The 16,290-nt window shown below is 38.9% G+C and overlaps 1 protein-coding gene across 3 annotated transcripts in view; it reads left to right on the top strand.

Moving 5' to 3' along the window:
• Positions 1-16,290, top strand: part of C8A (complement C8 alpha chain) — a 76,543-nt gene that overhangs the window by 20,499 nt on the left and 39,754 nt on the right. The window lies entirely within an intron of this gene.

Raw genomic sequence — 16,290 nt, 5'->3', positions numbered from 1 at the left:
GAGAATCTTAAAATCAGCAAGAGAAAAATAACTAGCTACATACAAGGAAACCCCCATAAGACTATCAGCTGAGTTTTCAGCAGAAACTTTACAGACCAGAAGTGAGTGCATGATATTTTCAAAGTGCTTAAAGGAAAAAACATACAAGCAAGATACTCTACCCTGCCAGGTTATCATGCAGAACTGAAAGAGAGATAAAGAGTTTCCCAGATAAACAAAAGCTAAAGGAGTTCATCACCACTAAACTAGCCTTATAAGAAATGTTAAACAGACTTCTTTAAATAGAAAAGAAAAGGCTATAACTAGAAATAAGAAAACTATGAGGGATGGAGGCAGAGTCAAGATGGCGGCGTAGGCAGACTCAGAACTCACCTCCTCCCGTGGACACAGCAAATTTACAACTACTCGTGGAAAAATTACCCCTGAGACAGAACTGAAAACTGGATGAGAGGAACTCCTGCAACAAGGGACAATCCTAACTGAGGTGGAAGAGGCAGAGTCTCCCTTCTGGAGAGGAAAAACGCCGCCTTCACAAGCCTCCAGCTTCACGGCCGCCGGGAGCATCTCACAGGTCCCTGGAGGCGTGGGGCCCTGAGCCGGGGAGCGCCCCCGCTGTGGGCATTTTGTGGACCCAGCACAATCGAGACCAGCGGCATAATATCTGACTGTGCCTGCTACTAAAACACTGGGGAGCACCCCCAGAAAACCCGGTTCACAAAGAAACTAAAACTGGCTCTTAAAGGGCCTGCGCGCAAACTCACCCGTTTCAGGAAGCATCCTAAAATCACCAGAAAGAAAGGTGTACAGTGCTTTGGTGACAAGAGACTCACCTAATAGGCCCTGAGTGCATCTCGGTGAGGGGTGAGACCTCTCCAGGGACTGGGACATTGGCGGCGGCCATTGTTGTGGCCTGGTGTGGGTGTGCTGACACAGACGCCATGGGAGTTCTCCCTGAGGCCTGCTAGCCCAGGGTCTGCCCCACCCGCTAGAGCACCGATTTAATCCAGCTCAGCCAGGGCAGGCAGCCCACCCTAGAGACTGGCCCCACCCAACAACAAGCCCTCAGGCAACTTGTGGTCCTGCATAGATTGGTGACTGGATTCTCTGCAGCCTGGCAACTGAGCCGACTTGAGCGGGGCAGGGTGTGCACAAGGAGCCGGTGGAGAGTGTGGGGCGGTGGCAGAGTGTGTGGGGCTCCCGCCGTGGAGAGACTGGGTCCGCTTGGGGAGGTCGGGGCACTCACACGGGGCAGGACTGTGTTGACTGTGTGTGTGGACCTGTGGGCGGCAGGGCTTCTCAGCCGCAGAAGACTTGTGCTTCTCAAAGACCCACATAGGAGGTTTGCCCCACCTTCCAAAACCTGAAACAATTGGGTGCTCCTGTGCCTGAGGCCAGCCCCACCCAGCTGCAATCCTCAGAGAGCTGACAAGAGACCTAATAGGCTAGAGGCTTACAGCAATTGTAAGGCCCTGAGCCTAACAACCTGCCACAGTGGGGGCCTACTCACTTAAAAGAAATACTGCAACACAAATGTGGTATTAGAACTTGCAGCCAACTGTGCTGGGGCTCCCCACAGCTGATAAAGAGACTGAAGGGCCCACAACAGCTACAAGCAGCTGAGCATTACAACAGCTGGCCAGGAGCATAACTCAGCCTCCCTGGGCGCCTACAGGGAGAGCAAACAGGCCACAGCAGAAGGACACACGTAGCCCACATAGGGGTCACCCCTGGAACATTGAGAACTGAAGGAAGCACACTGGAAGCCTCCTAAGGCATCACTTACATAAGGTCACCTATCCAAGAGCAGGAGACGTAGCTGACCTACCTAATACGTAGACACAAGCACAGGGAAAGAGGCAAAATGAAGAGGCAAAAGAATACATTCCAAGTAAGGGAACAGGACAAAACCCCAGAAAAGGAACTAAGTGAAACAGAAATGAGCAACCTACCCGACAGAGAGTTCAAACTAAGAGTGTTAAGGATGCTCACTGATCTGGGGAGAAGAATAGATGAACTCAGTGAGAATGTCAACAAAGAAATGGAAGATATAAAAAGAACCAATCAGAAATGAAGAATACAATACTGGAAATGAAAAATTCATTAGAGGGACTCAAAAGCAGAGTAGAGGATACAGAAGAACGGATCTGTGAGCTGGACGAAAGACTAGAAGAAATTACCCGAGGTGAACAGGTAAAAGAGAAAAGAATTAAAAAGACTGAGGACAGTCTAAGGGACCTCTGGGACAACATCAAGCGCACTAACATCCGTGTTATATGTGTCCCGGAAGGAGAAGAGCGAGACAAGGGGTCAGAGAATCTATTTCAAGAAATAATAGATGAAAACTTCCCTAACCTAAGGAAGGAAACAGACATCCAGGTACAGGAAGCACAGAGAGCCCCAAACAAGATAAACCCAAAGAGGCCCACACCAAGACACATCATAATCAAAATGTCCAGAATTAAAGATAAAGAGAGAATCCTAAAAGCCGCAAGAGAATGTCAAGTTACGTACAAAGGAAACCCCATAAGGCTATCAGCTGACTTCTCAGCAGAAGCCTTACAGGCTAGAAGAGAATGGCACGATATATTTAAAGTGCTAAAAGGAAAAAACTTACAGCCAAGAATACTCTACCCAGCAAGGTTATCATTCAAAATGGAAGGAGAGATCAAAATTTTCCCAGATAAGCAAAAATTAAAGGAGTTTGTCACCAAGAAACCAGTGCTACAAGAAATGTTAAAGGGACTGATTTAAGGGGAAAAGAAAAGACCACAAATAGGAAAAATTCTCTATTTCCATGATTAGAACGTAATGGATACAAATGCACAACAAAGAGGTTAGATATGATATCAAAAACATGAGGGAGGAGGGGAGTTAAAGAGTACAGCTTTCAGACAAAGGTCAAACTAAAGTGACCATCAATTCTGTATAGAAGAAGAAAGGAACAGAGAAGGACTACTAAAACACTGAGAAAAAAAAAAAAGTCAAAAAATGGCAGTAAGTACATACTTATCAATAGCTACTTTAAACGTCAATGGACTAAATGCTCCAATTAAAAGGCATAGGGTGGCTGACTGGATAAAAAAACAAGACCCATATATATGCTGCATACAAGAGACACACTTCAGACCTAAAGACACTCACAAACTGAAAGTGAAGGGATGGAAAAAGATACTCCACGCAAATGGCAATGAAAAGAAAGCTGGGGTAGCAGTACTCATATCAGACAAAATAGACTTTAAAACAAAAACTGTAAAAAGAGACAAAGAAGGGCATTACATAATGATCAAGGGAACAATCCAACAAGAGGATATAACACTTGTAAATATCTACGCACCCAATATAGGTGCACCTAAATATATAAAGCAATTATTAACAGACATAAAAACAGAAATAGACAGTAACATAATAATAGTAGGGGACTTTAACACTCCACTTACACCAACGGATAGATCATCCAAACAGAAGATCAATAAGGAAACATTGGCCTTAAACGACACACTAGAACAGATGGACCTAGTAGATATATACAGAGCATTCCATCCAAAAAACCGAAGAATACACGTTCTTTTCAAAGGCACATGGAACATTCTCCAGGATTGATCACATATTAGGCCACAAAACAAGTCTCCATAAATTTAAGAAGATTGAAATAATACCAAGCATCTTTTCTGACCACAACGGTTATGAAACTAGAAATCAACTATAGGAAGAAAATCAGAAAAGCCACAAATACATGGAGATTAAACAAAATGCTACTGAACAACGACTGGGTTAATGAAGAAATCAAAGAAGAAATCAAAAAATACCTGGAGACAAATGAAAATGAAAATACGACATGCCAGAATTTATGGGATACAGCAAAAGCAGTTCTAAGAGGGAAGTTTATAGCGATACAGGCCTATCTCAACAAACAAGAAAAATCTCAAATAAACAATCTAACAATGCACCTGAAGGAACTGGAGAAAGAAGAACAAACAAAGCCCAAAATCAGTAGAAGAAGGGAACTAATAAAAATCAGAGCAGAAATAAATGAAATAGAGACCAAAAAAACAATAGAAAAAATTAATAAAACCAAGAGCTGGTTCTTTGAAAAGATCAACAAAATAGACAAACCTTTAGCTAGACTCACCAAGAAAGAAGGCACAAATAAATAAAATCAGAAATGAAAGAGGAGAGGTTACAACAGACACCTCAGAAATACAAAAGATTATAAGAGAATACTATGAAAAGCTATATGCCAACCAATTCGACAATCTGGAAGAAATGGATAAATTCTTAGACTCATGCAACCTTCCAAAACTGGATCAAGAAGAAGTAGAGAATTTGAATAGACCAATCACCAGTAAGGAGATCGAAACAGTAATCACAAACCTCCCCAAAAATAAAAGTCCAGGACCAGACGGCTTCCCTGGTGAATTCTACCAAATATTCAAAGAAGACTTAATACCTATCCTTCTCAAACTCTTCCAAAAAATTGAGGAGGGGGGGAAGCTCCCTAACTCATTCTACGAAGCTGACATTACCCTGATACCAAAACCAGACAAGGACAAAACAAAAAAAGAAAATTACAGGCCAATATCACTGATGAACATCGATGCAAAAATCCTCAATAAAATACTAGCAAATCGCATACAATAATACGTTAAAAAGATTATACACCATGATCAAGTGGGATTTATTCCAGGGATGCAGGGATGGTTTAACATTCGCAAATCAATCAGCGTAATACACCACATTAATAAAATGAAGAATAAAAATCACATGATCATCTCAATAGATGCAGAGAAAGCATTTGACAAGATACAGCATCCATTTATGATAAAAACTCTGAATAAAATGGGTATAGAAGGAAAGTACCTCAACATAATAAAGACCATATATGAGAAACCCACAGCTAATATCATCCTCAATGGTGAAAAACTGAAAGCCATCCCTCTAAGAACAGGAACCAGACAAGGATACCCACTGTCACCACTCCTATTTAACATAGTACTGGAAGTCCTAGCCAGAGCAATCAGGCAAGAGAAAGAAATAAAAGGGATCCAAATTGGAAAGGAAGAAGTGAAACTGTCACTATTTGCAGATGACATGATTGTATATATAGAAAACCCTAAAGAATCCACCAGAAAACTTTTAGAAGTAATAAACGAATATGGTAAAGTTGCAGGATACAAAATCAACATACAAAAATCAGTTGCATTTCTGTACACTAACAACGAAGTAGCAGAAAGAGAAATTAAGAATACCATCCCATTTACAATTGCAACAAAAAGAATAAAATACCTAGGAATAAACTTAACCAAAGAAGTGAAAGATCTGTGCACCGAAAACTATAAAACATTTCTGAAAGAAATTGAAGAAGACACAAAGAAATGGAAAGATATTCCATGCTCTTGGATTGGAAGAATTAACATAGTTAAGATGTCCATACTTCCTAAAGCCATCTATAGATTCAATGCAATCCCTGTCAAAGTTCCAACAACATTTTTCACGGAAATAGAACAAAGAATCCTAAAATTTATATGGAACAACAAAAGACCCCGAATAGCTAAAGGAATCCTGAGAAAAAAGAACAAAGCTGGAGGTATCACACTCCCTGATTTCAAAATATACTACAAAGCTGTAGTAACCAAAACAGCATGGTACTGGCACAAAAACAGACACACAGATCAATGGAATAGAATCGAAAGCCCAGAAATAAACCCACACATCTATGGACAGCTAATCTTTGACAAAGGAGCCAAGAACATACAATGGGGAAAAGAAAGTCTCTTCAACAAATGGTGTTGGGAAAACTGGATAGCCATATGCAAAAAATGAAAGTAGACCCTTACCTTACACCATACACAAAAATTAACTCCAAATGGATTAAAGACTTGAATGTAAGACCTGAAACTATGAAACTTCTAGAAGAAAACATAGGCAGTACGCTCTTCGACATCAGTCTTAGCAACATCTTCTCAAACACCACGTCTGACCGGGCAAGAGAAACAATAGAAAAAATAAACAAATGGGACTACATCAAACTAAAAAGCTTCTGCACAGCAAAGGAAACCATCAACAAAACGAAAAGACAACCTAACAATTGGGAGAAGATATTTGCAAACCATACTTCTGATAAGGGCTTAATCTCCAAAATATATAAAGAACTCATGCATCTTACCAACAAAAAAACTACCAACCCAATTAAAAAATGGGCAAAAGACCTGAACAGACATTTCTCCAAAGAAGATATGCAGATGGCCAACAGACACATGAAAAGATGTTCAAAATCACTATCAGGGAAATGCAAATCAAAACTACAATGAGATATCACCTGACGCCAGTCAGAATGGCTATAATTAACAATACAGGAAACAACATGTGTTGGAGAGGATGTGGAGAGAAGGGAACTCTCATACACTGCTGGTGGGAGTGCAAACTGGTGCAGCCACTATGGAAAACAGTATGGAGATTCCTCAAAAAATCAAGGATAGAACTACCATGTGATCCAGCTATCCCACTGCTGGGTATTTTTCCAAAGAACTTGAAAACACCAATTTGTAAAGGTACATGCACCCATGTGTTCATTGCAGCATTATTCACAATAGCCAAGACTTGGAAGCAACCTAAGTGCCCATCAAGGGACGAATGGATAAAGAAGCTGTGGTATATATACACAATGGAATACTACTCAGCCATAAGAAACGATGAAATCCAGCCATTTGTGACATCATGGATGGACATTGAGGGTATAATGCAAAGTGAAATAAGTCAGAGGGAGAAGGTCAAATACCGTATGATTTCCTTCATTAAGTAGTAGATAATAACAACAATAAACAAACACATAGGGACAGAGATTGGATTGGTGGTTACCAGAGGGGAAGGGGGGAGGGAGGAGGGTGAAAGGGATAATTCGGTACATGTGTGTGGTGATGGGTTGTAATTAGTATTTTGGTGGTGAACATGATGTAATCTATGACGAAATAGAAGTACAATGATGTACACCTGAAATTTTTACAATGTTATAAACCAATGTTACTGCAATAAACAAAAAATTAAAAAAAAAAAGAAAAGAAAAAACTATGAGGGAAAAAATCTCATTGGTAAAGGCAAACATATAGTAAAAGTAGTGAATCAACCATCTATATAGCTAGTATGATGGTTAAAAGAAAAAAGTAGTAAAATCATCTATATCTACAATAAGTAGTTAAGGGATACACAAAATTTAAAAAATGTGAAATATGACATCAAAAACATAAAATGGGGGGCAGGAGTTAAAATGTAGTGCTTTTAGAATGTGCTGGAACTTAAGCCGCCATCATCTTAAAATAGACTGCTATACATAGGTTGTTATATATGAACCTCACGGTAACTGCAAACCAAAAGCCTATAATAAATACACAAGAAATAAAGAGAAAGAAATAGAAACATCACACTGAAGAAAAACATCAAATCACAATGGAAGAGAGCAAAAAGAAAGGAACAGAGAAGAACTACAAAAACAACCAGAAAAAAATTAACAAAGTGGCAATAAGCATATACCTATCAATAATTAGTTTAAATTTAAGTGGACTAAATGCTCCAATCAAAAGGGGAAAGGGATGGGGGGAGGGCAAAAAGAGTAAAGGGGCACATATGTATAGTGATGGGTAGAAACTAGACTTTTGACGGTGAACACCATGCAGTCTGCACAGAAACTGAAATATAATGATGTACACCTGAAATCTGCAGAGTGTTATAAAACAATGTGACCTCAATACAATAATTTTAAAAAAAGACATAGGGTGGCTGAGAAAAATAAGACCCATATGTATGCTGCCTACAAGAGACTTGCTTCAGATCTAAATACACACACAGATCTGAAAGTGAAGGGATGGAAAAAGATATTCTATTTAAATGGAAATGAAAAGAAATTTAGGGTAGCAATACTTTTATCAGACAAAATAGACTTTAAAACAAAGTCTATGAGAAGTGACAAAGGGATTATCTAACGATAAAAAGGTAAATCCAACAAAAGGATATAACACTTGTAAATATCTATGCACCCAACATAGGAGCACCTAAATACATAAATCAAATATTAATAGACATAAAGGGAGAAATTGACAGTAGTATAATAATAGTAGGGGACTTTAACACCCCACTTACATCAATGGATAGATCATCCAGACAGAAAATCAATAAGGAAACATTGGCCTTAAACAACACATTAGACCAGATGGACTTAATACATATATACAGAATCTTCCATTGAAAACAGCAGAATACACATTATTTTCAAGTGCACATGGAACATTCTCCAGAATAGATCACATGTTAGGCCACAAAACAAGTCTCAACAAATTTAAGGAGATTGAAATCATATCAAATATCTTTTATGACCTCAACGGTATGAAACTAGAAATAATTACAAGAAGAAAATTGGAAAAAACACAAACACGTGGAAGCTAAACAACAGCTACTAAACAGCCAATGGGTCAATGAAGAAATCAAAGAGGAAATTTAAAAAATACCTTGAGACAAATGAAAATGGAAACACGATGTTCCAAAATCCATGGAACGCAGCACAAGCAGTTATAAGAGGAAAGTTCACGGCAATGCAGGCCTACCTTAAGCAACAAGAAATCTCCAATAAACAATCTAACCTTACACCTAAAGGAAATAGAAGAAGAAGAACAAACAAAGCCCAAAGTTAATAGTAGGAAGGAATAATAAAGACAAGAGTGGAGATAAGTAAAATAGAGACTGAAAAAAAAAAAAAAAGAAAATATCAATGAAACTAAGAGCTGATTCTTTGAAAAGATAAAATTGACAAATCTTTAGCCAGATTCATCAAGAAAAAAAGAGAGAGGGCCCAAATAAATGAAATTATAAGTGAAAGAGAAGAAGTTACAACTGACACCACAGAAATGCAAAGGATCATAAGAAATTACCACGAACAATTATATGCCAACAAATCGGACAACCTAGAAGAAATACGTAAATTCTTAGAAACATACAATCTTCCAAGACTGAATCAGGAGGAAATAGAAAATCTGAACAGACCAATTACTAGTAATGAAATTGAATCAGTAATCAAAAAACTCCCAACAAATGAAAGTCCAGGACCAGTTGGCTTTACGGGTAAATTCTACCAAACATTTAAAGGAGAGTTAATACCCATACTTCTCAAACTATTCCAGAAAATTGAAGAGGAAAGAAAGCTTCCAAACTCATTCTATGAGGCCGGCATTATCCTGATACCAAAACCAGACAGATATTGCAAAAAAAGAAAATTACAAGCCAATATTTATGATGAACATAAACGCAAAAATCCTCAACGAAATTTAGCAAACCAAATTCAACAATACATTAAAAGGATCATACAGCATGATCAAGTGGGATTTATCCCAGGGGTGGAAGGTTGGTTCAACATCCACAAATCAATCAATGTGATACACCACATTAGCAAAATGAAGAGTAAAAACCACATGATCATCTCAATAGATGTAGAAAAAACGCTTGACAAAATTCAACATCCATTTATGATGAAACTTCTCAACAAAGTGGATATAGAGGGGACATATCTCAACATAATAAAGGCCATATATGACAAGCCCATAGCTAACATCTTACCGAACTGTGAAATCTGAAAGCTTAGGATCTTAGGATCAGGAACCAGACAAGGATGCCCACTCTTGCCACTTTTATTCCACATAGTACTGTAAGTTCTAGACAGAGCAATCGACAAGAAAAAGAAACAAAAGGCATCCAAATTGGAAAGGAAGAGGTAAAACTGTCACTATTTGTGGATAACATGACACCATATATAGAAAACCCTAAAGACTCCACCAAAAAATTATTAGAACTAATAAATGAATTCAGTAAAGTTGCAGGGTACAAAATCAATATACAGAAATCTGTTGTATTTCTTTACACTAAAAATGAACTGTTAGAAAGACAAATTAAGAAAACAATCCTATTTACAATTACATCAAAAAGAATAAAATACCTAGGAATAAATTTAACCAAGGAGGTGAAAGACCTGTACTCTGATAACCATAAGATATTCATAAAAGAAATTGAAGATGACACAAATAAATGGAAAGACATTCCATGCTCATGAATTAGAAGAATTAATATTGTTAAAATGTCCATACTACCCAAAGCCATCTACAGATTCAGTGCAATGCTTATCAAAATACCAATGGCGTTTTTCACAGAGCTAGAACAAATAATCCTAAAATTTGTATGGAACCACGAGACCCGAAATAGCCAAAGCAATCTTGAGAAAGAAGAACAAAGCTGGAGGTATCATGCTCCTTGATTTCAAACTATACTACAAAGCTATAGTAATCAAAACAGCATGGTACTGGCACAAAAACAGACACACAGATCAATGGAACACGATAGCCCAGAAATAAACCCACACTTATATGGTCAATTAATCTACAACAAAAGAAGAAATAATATACAATGGGGAAAAGACAGTCTCTTCAAAAAATGGTGTTGGAAAAACTGGACAGCTACTTGCAAAAGAATGAAACTGGAACACTTTCTTACACCATATAAAAAAAATAAAGCCAAAACGGATTAAAGATTTAAATTAAGACCCGAAACCGTAAAACTCCTAGAAGAAAACATAAGCAGTTAATTCTTTGGCATCCTTTTAGCAGTACGTTTTTTGGATCCATCTCCTCAGGAGATGGAAAAAAAGCAAAAATTAACAAGTGAGTCTATATCAAACTAAAAAGCTTTTATACAGTGAAAGAAACCATCCACAAAATGAAAAGGCAACCTACCTAATGGGAGAAGGTATTCACAAATGATATATCTGATAAGGGGTTAACATCCAAAAGATATAAAGAACTCATACAACTCAATATCAAAAAACCAAACACTTGATTAAAAAATGGGCAGACAACCTGAATAGATATTTTTCCAAAGAAGACATACAGATGACCAACAGGTACATGAAAAGATGCTTTACATCATTAATCATCTGGGAAAGGCAAATCAAAACCACAATAAGATATCACCTCACACCTGTTACAATGGCTATTATCAAAAAAACAACAAATAGCAAGTGTTGGCAAGGATGTGGAGAAAAGGGAACCCTTGTGCACTGTTGGTGGGAGTGTAAATTGGTGAGAATGTAAATTGGCACAGCCACTATGGAAAACAGTACAGAAGTTCCTCAAAAATTAAAAATAGAAATACCATATCATCCAGCAATTCCATTTCTGGGTATTTATCCAAAAAAAAAAAAACCTAAAACACTAATTTGAAAGGATATATGCACCCCTATGTTCATTGCAGCATTATTTACAATAGCCAACACAAGGAAGCAACCTAAGTGTCCATCAGTAGAGGAATGAATAAAGAAGATGTGGTATATATACACAATGGACTACTACTCAGCCATAAAAAAAGAAATCTTGCCATTTGCAACAATGTGGATGGACCTAGAGGGTATTATAGTAAGTAAAATAAGTCAGACAGAGAAAGACAAATATGGATGGTCTAACTCATATGTGGAACCTGAAAAACAAAACAAGTGAACAAACAAAACAAAACAGAAACAAAGTCATAGATACAGAGAACAAACTGGTGGTCTCCGGAGGGGAAGGAGGTGGGGGATGGGCAAAATAGGTGAAGAGGATTAAGAGGTTACAAACTTCCAGTTATAAAATAAGTAAATCATGGGGACGTAATGTACAGCATAAGGAATATAGTCAATAATATTGTAATAACTTTGTATGGTGACAGATGGTGACTAGACTTAAACCGTGGTGATCGTTTCATAGTACATACAAATATCAAATCACTGTGTTGTACATGTGAAACTAATATAATTTTGGTATGTCAACTATACTTCAATGAAAGTAAGTAAATAAATAAATAAAATAAAATTCTGACTTTTTTCAGAATCACTGGCTTGTGGTAATAAAAACCAGACTAACTTCTGGTTTATTATGGTTTAAAAATCTCTTCAGATGCCACATGCCTTTATTGGATGCATCCAGCGTCCCACCTCCCCCACTTGGTACACCACTGCCTGATCCTTGTCTATTGGTACATTACTGTCAAGTCTAAGTGTTTAAGCTCCGGTTCTGCAGTTTAGATCCTGGCTTTGCATCTTATTTGCTGTCTTACTTTGGGCATATTTTTTATCCTCTCTGTGCTCCGATTCCTTATCTATAAATGGGAGTAGCAGTAGTACTCACATCATAGAGTTATTGTGCGTATTAAATGAGTAATGCATGCAAAGCGCTTTTCAGAGCATCTGGCACATGGTAAGTGTTGAATAAGTGTTAGCTGTTTTTGCTATTACTATCTGTGTCCTCCTCTCCAACCCCACTCCCGCTGCTTTGAATCAAACCCTTCTCTTCTCTCAAATGAGCAATTGCAGAATCTCCTGGTGGTCCTCCTGCCTCCAGACCCACTCCTCAGTTAGGTGTGGGGCTACCTTGTGCGTGTTTGATGAGTTGTTCCAAATCACATGGACTTCAAAATCATCACAGATGGAAACACAATTTGGACATAGTCTATTCAACTTCAAAGCCTGATACTGGTTATTCTACCTCTCTTATCTCTGAGATGTGCCGAAGAATCCTAGACCACTCCCTGTTTAAAACTATCTGCCTCCAAAACCTCATTTTGCCTTGATATCCTGTATTAGTTTTCTGAGTCTGCTGTAATAAATTGCCACCAACTGAGTAGCTTAAAACAGCAGATATTTATTCTCTCATAGTTCTGGAGGCCAGAATTCTGAAATTAAGATGTTGGCAGGGCCACGCTCCCTCTGGAGGCTGCAGGGGAGAGCGTGTTCTCTGCCTCTTCTGGCTTCTGGTGGCTGTTGACAGTCCTTGACTTGTGGCTGCACCTCTCTCCCCTCTGCCTCTGTGGTTACACTGCCTCCTCTTCTTCTGTGTGTCTCCTTTGTGTGTCTGTTAAATCTCCGTCTACGTTCCTCTTACAAGGACACTGTGATGGCATTTAGGGCCGACCCAGATAATCCAGAGTAATCTCATCTCACAAACTTTAATAATATTTGCAAAGACCCTTTTTTCCAAATTAGGTAACATTTACAACTTTCAAGGATTAGGACTTGATTTCTTTGCATGGCCATTATTCCACCTGTCATACATCCTAAACCACGTCTTTCTCACATGTTGCAGTTTCAATAGCAGATAGCACAGGTGAATGACTTACAGTTTAAATCAGAATTGAAGTATTTCCTCAAGGACTCAAAAAAAGTCTTTAAAGTAATCCTTAAAATAATTAAATTCTGTTAATTATTTAAGTGAAATGCCACCCTAGTTTCTTTTTATTAATATGTTTCTTCCTCTCAAAATTACCCAAAAACGTGCATTTTGGGAAAGAAACATTATCTACTAGCTAGAAAAGAAAATTATGTCTTAATGATACCAACCACAGGGATTGGCACAGAGAAGTCCCTAAGGGAGTGTCTGCACCAACCTGTCTGCAACACCATTCTTCATTATTTGACAACAACTTAGAAAATAGGGAGCCAGTGGAAATGAACCCCATGGCTGTACCACCATTCCAAGTACAGTCATGAGCCATGTAACAATATTTCAGTCAATGATCGACCACACGTATGACAGTGGCCCCATAAGATTAGTACCATACAGCCTAGGTGTGTAGTAGGCTACACCATCTAGGTTTGTGTAAGTGTACCCTATGATGTTCGTGCAATGACAAAATTGCCTAACAACACATTTCTCAGAATGTATACCCATCATTAAGCGAAACATGACTGTATAGAAACCACAGGAAGGATAATAATGGCATTAATAGTTACCATTTATTGAGTAATTTCTATATACAAGGCACTGTTTTAGTGCTTTAAATAAATTGTCTTATTTGACTTTCACAGCCAACTGTAAGTGATATCATTGTCCGTTTGCTTAGGTCACCCATTAAGAAAGTGGCAGAACCTAGATTTAAAACTTGGTCATTCTGATTCCAAAATGCCCACGTGTCTGACCACTTCGCTTTACTGCCTCCCCCTGAACTATATGGAGAGTAATAAGCAATATTAGCAGTCAGCTAATCCAATTCCCACTCAGTCATAATTCCCTGGAGTAGCCCAACAGCTGGCCACAAGAATAATGATGAGGTTGATAATTATTATTATTGAGTGCGTACCAGGAACCAGGCAAAGTGCCGATTTCTTTACGTGCATTATCGCTAATCTTTACAACACTCTCAGATATATCCTATTTTACGGATAAGAAAACTGAGAGCCAGAGACGTTAAGTAATTTACCTAGTGACACATATACAGTAAGTGGCAGGACTGGAATTCCAACCCAGCTGAAAATGGGATTGATAATGGTACTTCACCTCCTAAACTTGTGAGGATTAAAAGAGATAAAGATTGTGAAGCGTTTGGTCAATATTAAGCACTCAAGGACCGGCCCGGTGGCGTAGCAAAGTTCGCGCGCTCTGCTTCAGCGGCTGAGGGTTCGTGGGTTCGGATCCCGGGCGTGGACCGACACACTGCTTGTCAAGCCATGCTGTGGCGGCGGCCCACATATAAAGTAGAGGAAGATGGGCACGGATGTTAGCCCAGGGCCAGTCTTCTTCAGCAAAAGAGAGGAGGATTGGCAATGGATGTTAGCTCAGGGCTAATCATCCTCACAAAAAAATAAAAAACAGTAAGCACTCGATAAATGGTAGCTACCATCACCATTATCATCACGTTGGTAACTGCAGGTCTTAAAACTCTGATAAACTTTTTAAAGAGTGAGAAAGAGAATTGGCTCTACATTGGAATGCTGAGCACTCCTTTATTTACTGCATTGTGGGGCAAGATGTGGGTAGAAAATTAAAATATCCTCATATTCCCAAATTGATCATTAATTTTAATCTCTTCCCACAGAGTTTACAAATCTCTTATCACTGTTATTAATTGAAAGGCAAGGAAGACAAATGGACAGGTGTGATTTTCACCTCTTCTTGCTACCTCTATCTCTTTGCTCTCTTTGCTAATGAGCAGTTAAGCAGACAGAAGTGGGCAAGAGGACAGAGAGGGGGAAGCTGCATTGCTCCACAACTCACCCACTGCAATCACCTGGAGAAGGCTGCACTGAAAAAAATAATGATGTGGAAACTACTTCTGTTCATTGAGCACCAATGATATGCCAGGCGCAGGGCTAGGTGCTTCCTAGTACATTCTTTCACTTAGTTCTCACAAAACCCTTTCAAGGTAAGGTGTCATCACAGCCATTTTACATATTAGAAAACAGAAGCTCAGAAAAGGTAAGTGACTTGCTCACGGTCAGTTGGTAAGTGAATCTGGGATCTGAACCGAAGTCTGTCTAAATTCTCATGCCCATACTCTTTCAACTAGAGGACATAGGTGAAAAAATCATTAGCAATTGTAATTGGTGAGGTCAACTAGGTCAACCACCTGATTTTACAGATTGAGAAACTGAGGCACAAAGTACTAGGCACTGATACGTTACACAGCAAGTAAGATATAGATTCAGTTTGGGAACGCACTTCTCTTGCTGCTCAAATCATTACTTTCTTACTTACTAACAGTCTTGAAGGAGGAGTCTGTGGGCTGAGCCAAGGTAAAACGCAGCAGAAAATGTGGCACCACACTTTCCCTTATTAGACATTCCGTATGGAGCTCTCCATCAGCGTGTTTTGTATTGTTAGATATTTTATCTCCTCAACTAGACTCCAAACTTCTTGAAGGAAGGGATGGGACCTCATATCTCTCTGAATATCCCAGTGTTCAGCTTCCTCCTTCTATGCTAGTGCCTGACACTGTACACCCTATAGAAAGCAGTATCATGAAACCATAGAGCTCCAAGATTGGTATCATTTTTATTCTTTCTGTCCTTCCTTCAACAAGGATTTATTCATCTGCAGTCAAAGCTGGGCCCAGGGCCTCAGTTGATGTCTTCAGAGTGGTCTTTGTCTATCTCTTGAATGGATTCTTTCTACATAGTAGGCAAGATGACCACTTGATGCCCACAGTTCCTAGCAACGTCAGTAAAAAGAAACTGTCTTTTCCAATAGCTCTGAAAGGAAATCCCCCCAAGAAGACTATGATTGCCCTACTGTGGAGTCATAAACCAATCCCTGAACCAGTCATTGCAACTTGGCTGATACAGTGTTCTTGTTGCCCAGCCTGGTTCAGACCCACACATCCCTGTGACTTAGGGGTTAGAGTCTTCCCCACCTGAACCATGAGATATGTCACAAGGAAAGAGGAGATGCCATGACCAGAAGAAATGCTGCAAAGGAAAAGCAACAAATATCTTCTAAAAGTGCCTCCTGTGTCCCT

This window comes from Ceratotherium simum, chromosome 22 (genome assembly GCF_057802395.1).
Source record: "Ceratotherium simum simum isolate JZ-2026a chromosome 22, ASM5780239v1, whole genome shotgun sequence".
NCBI lineage: Eukaryota > Metazoa > Chordata > Mammalia > Perissodactyla > Rhinocerotidae > Ceratotherium > Ceratotherium simum.
This window is presented reverse-complemented; position numbering and strand designations above follow the sequence as displayed.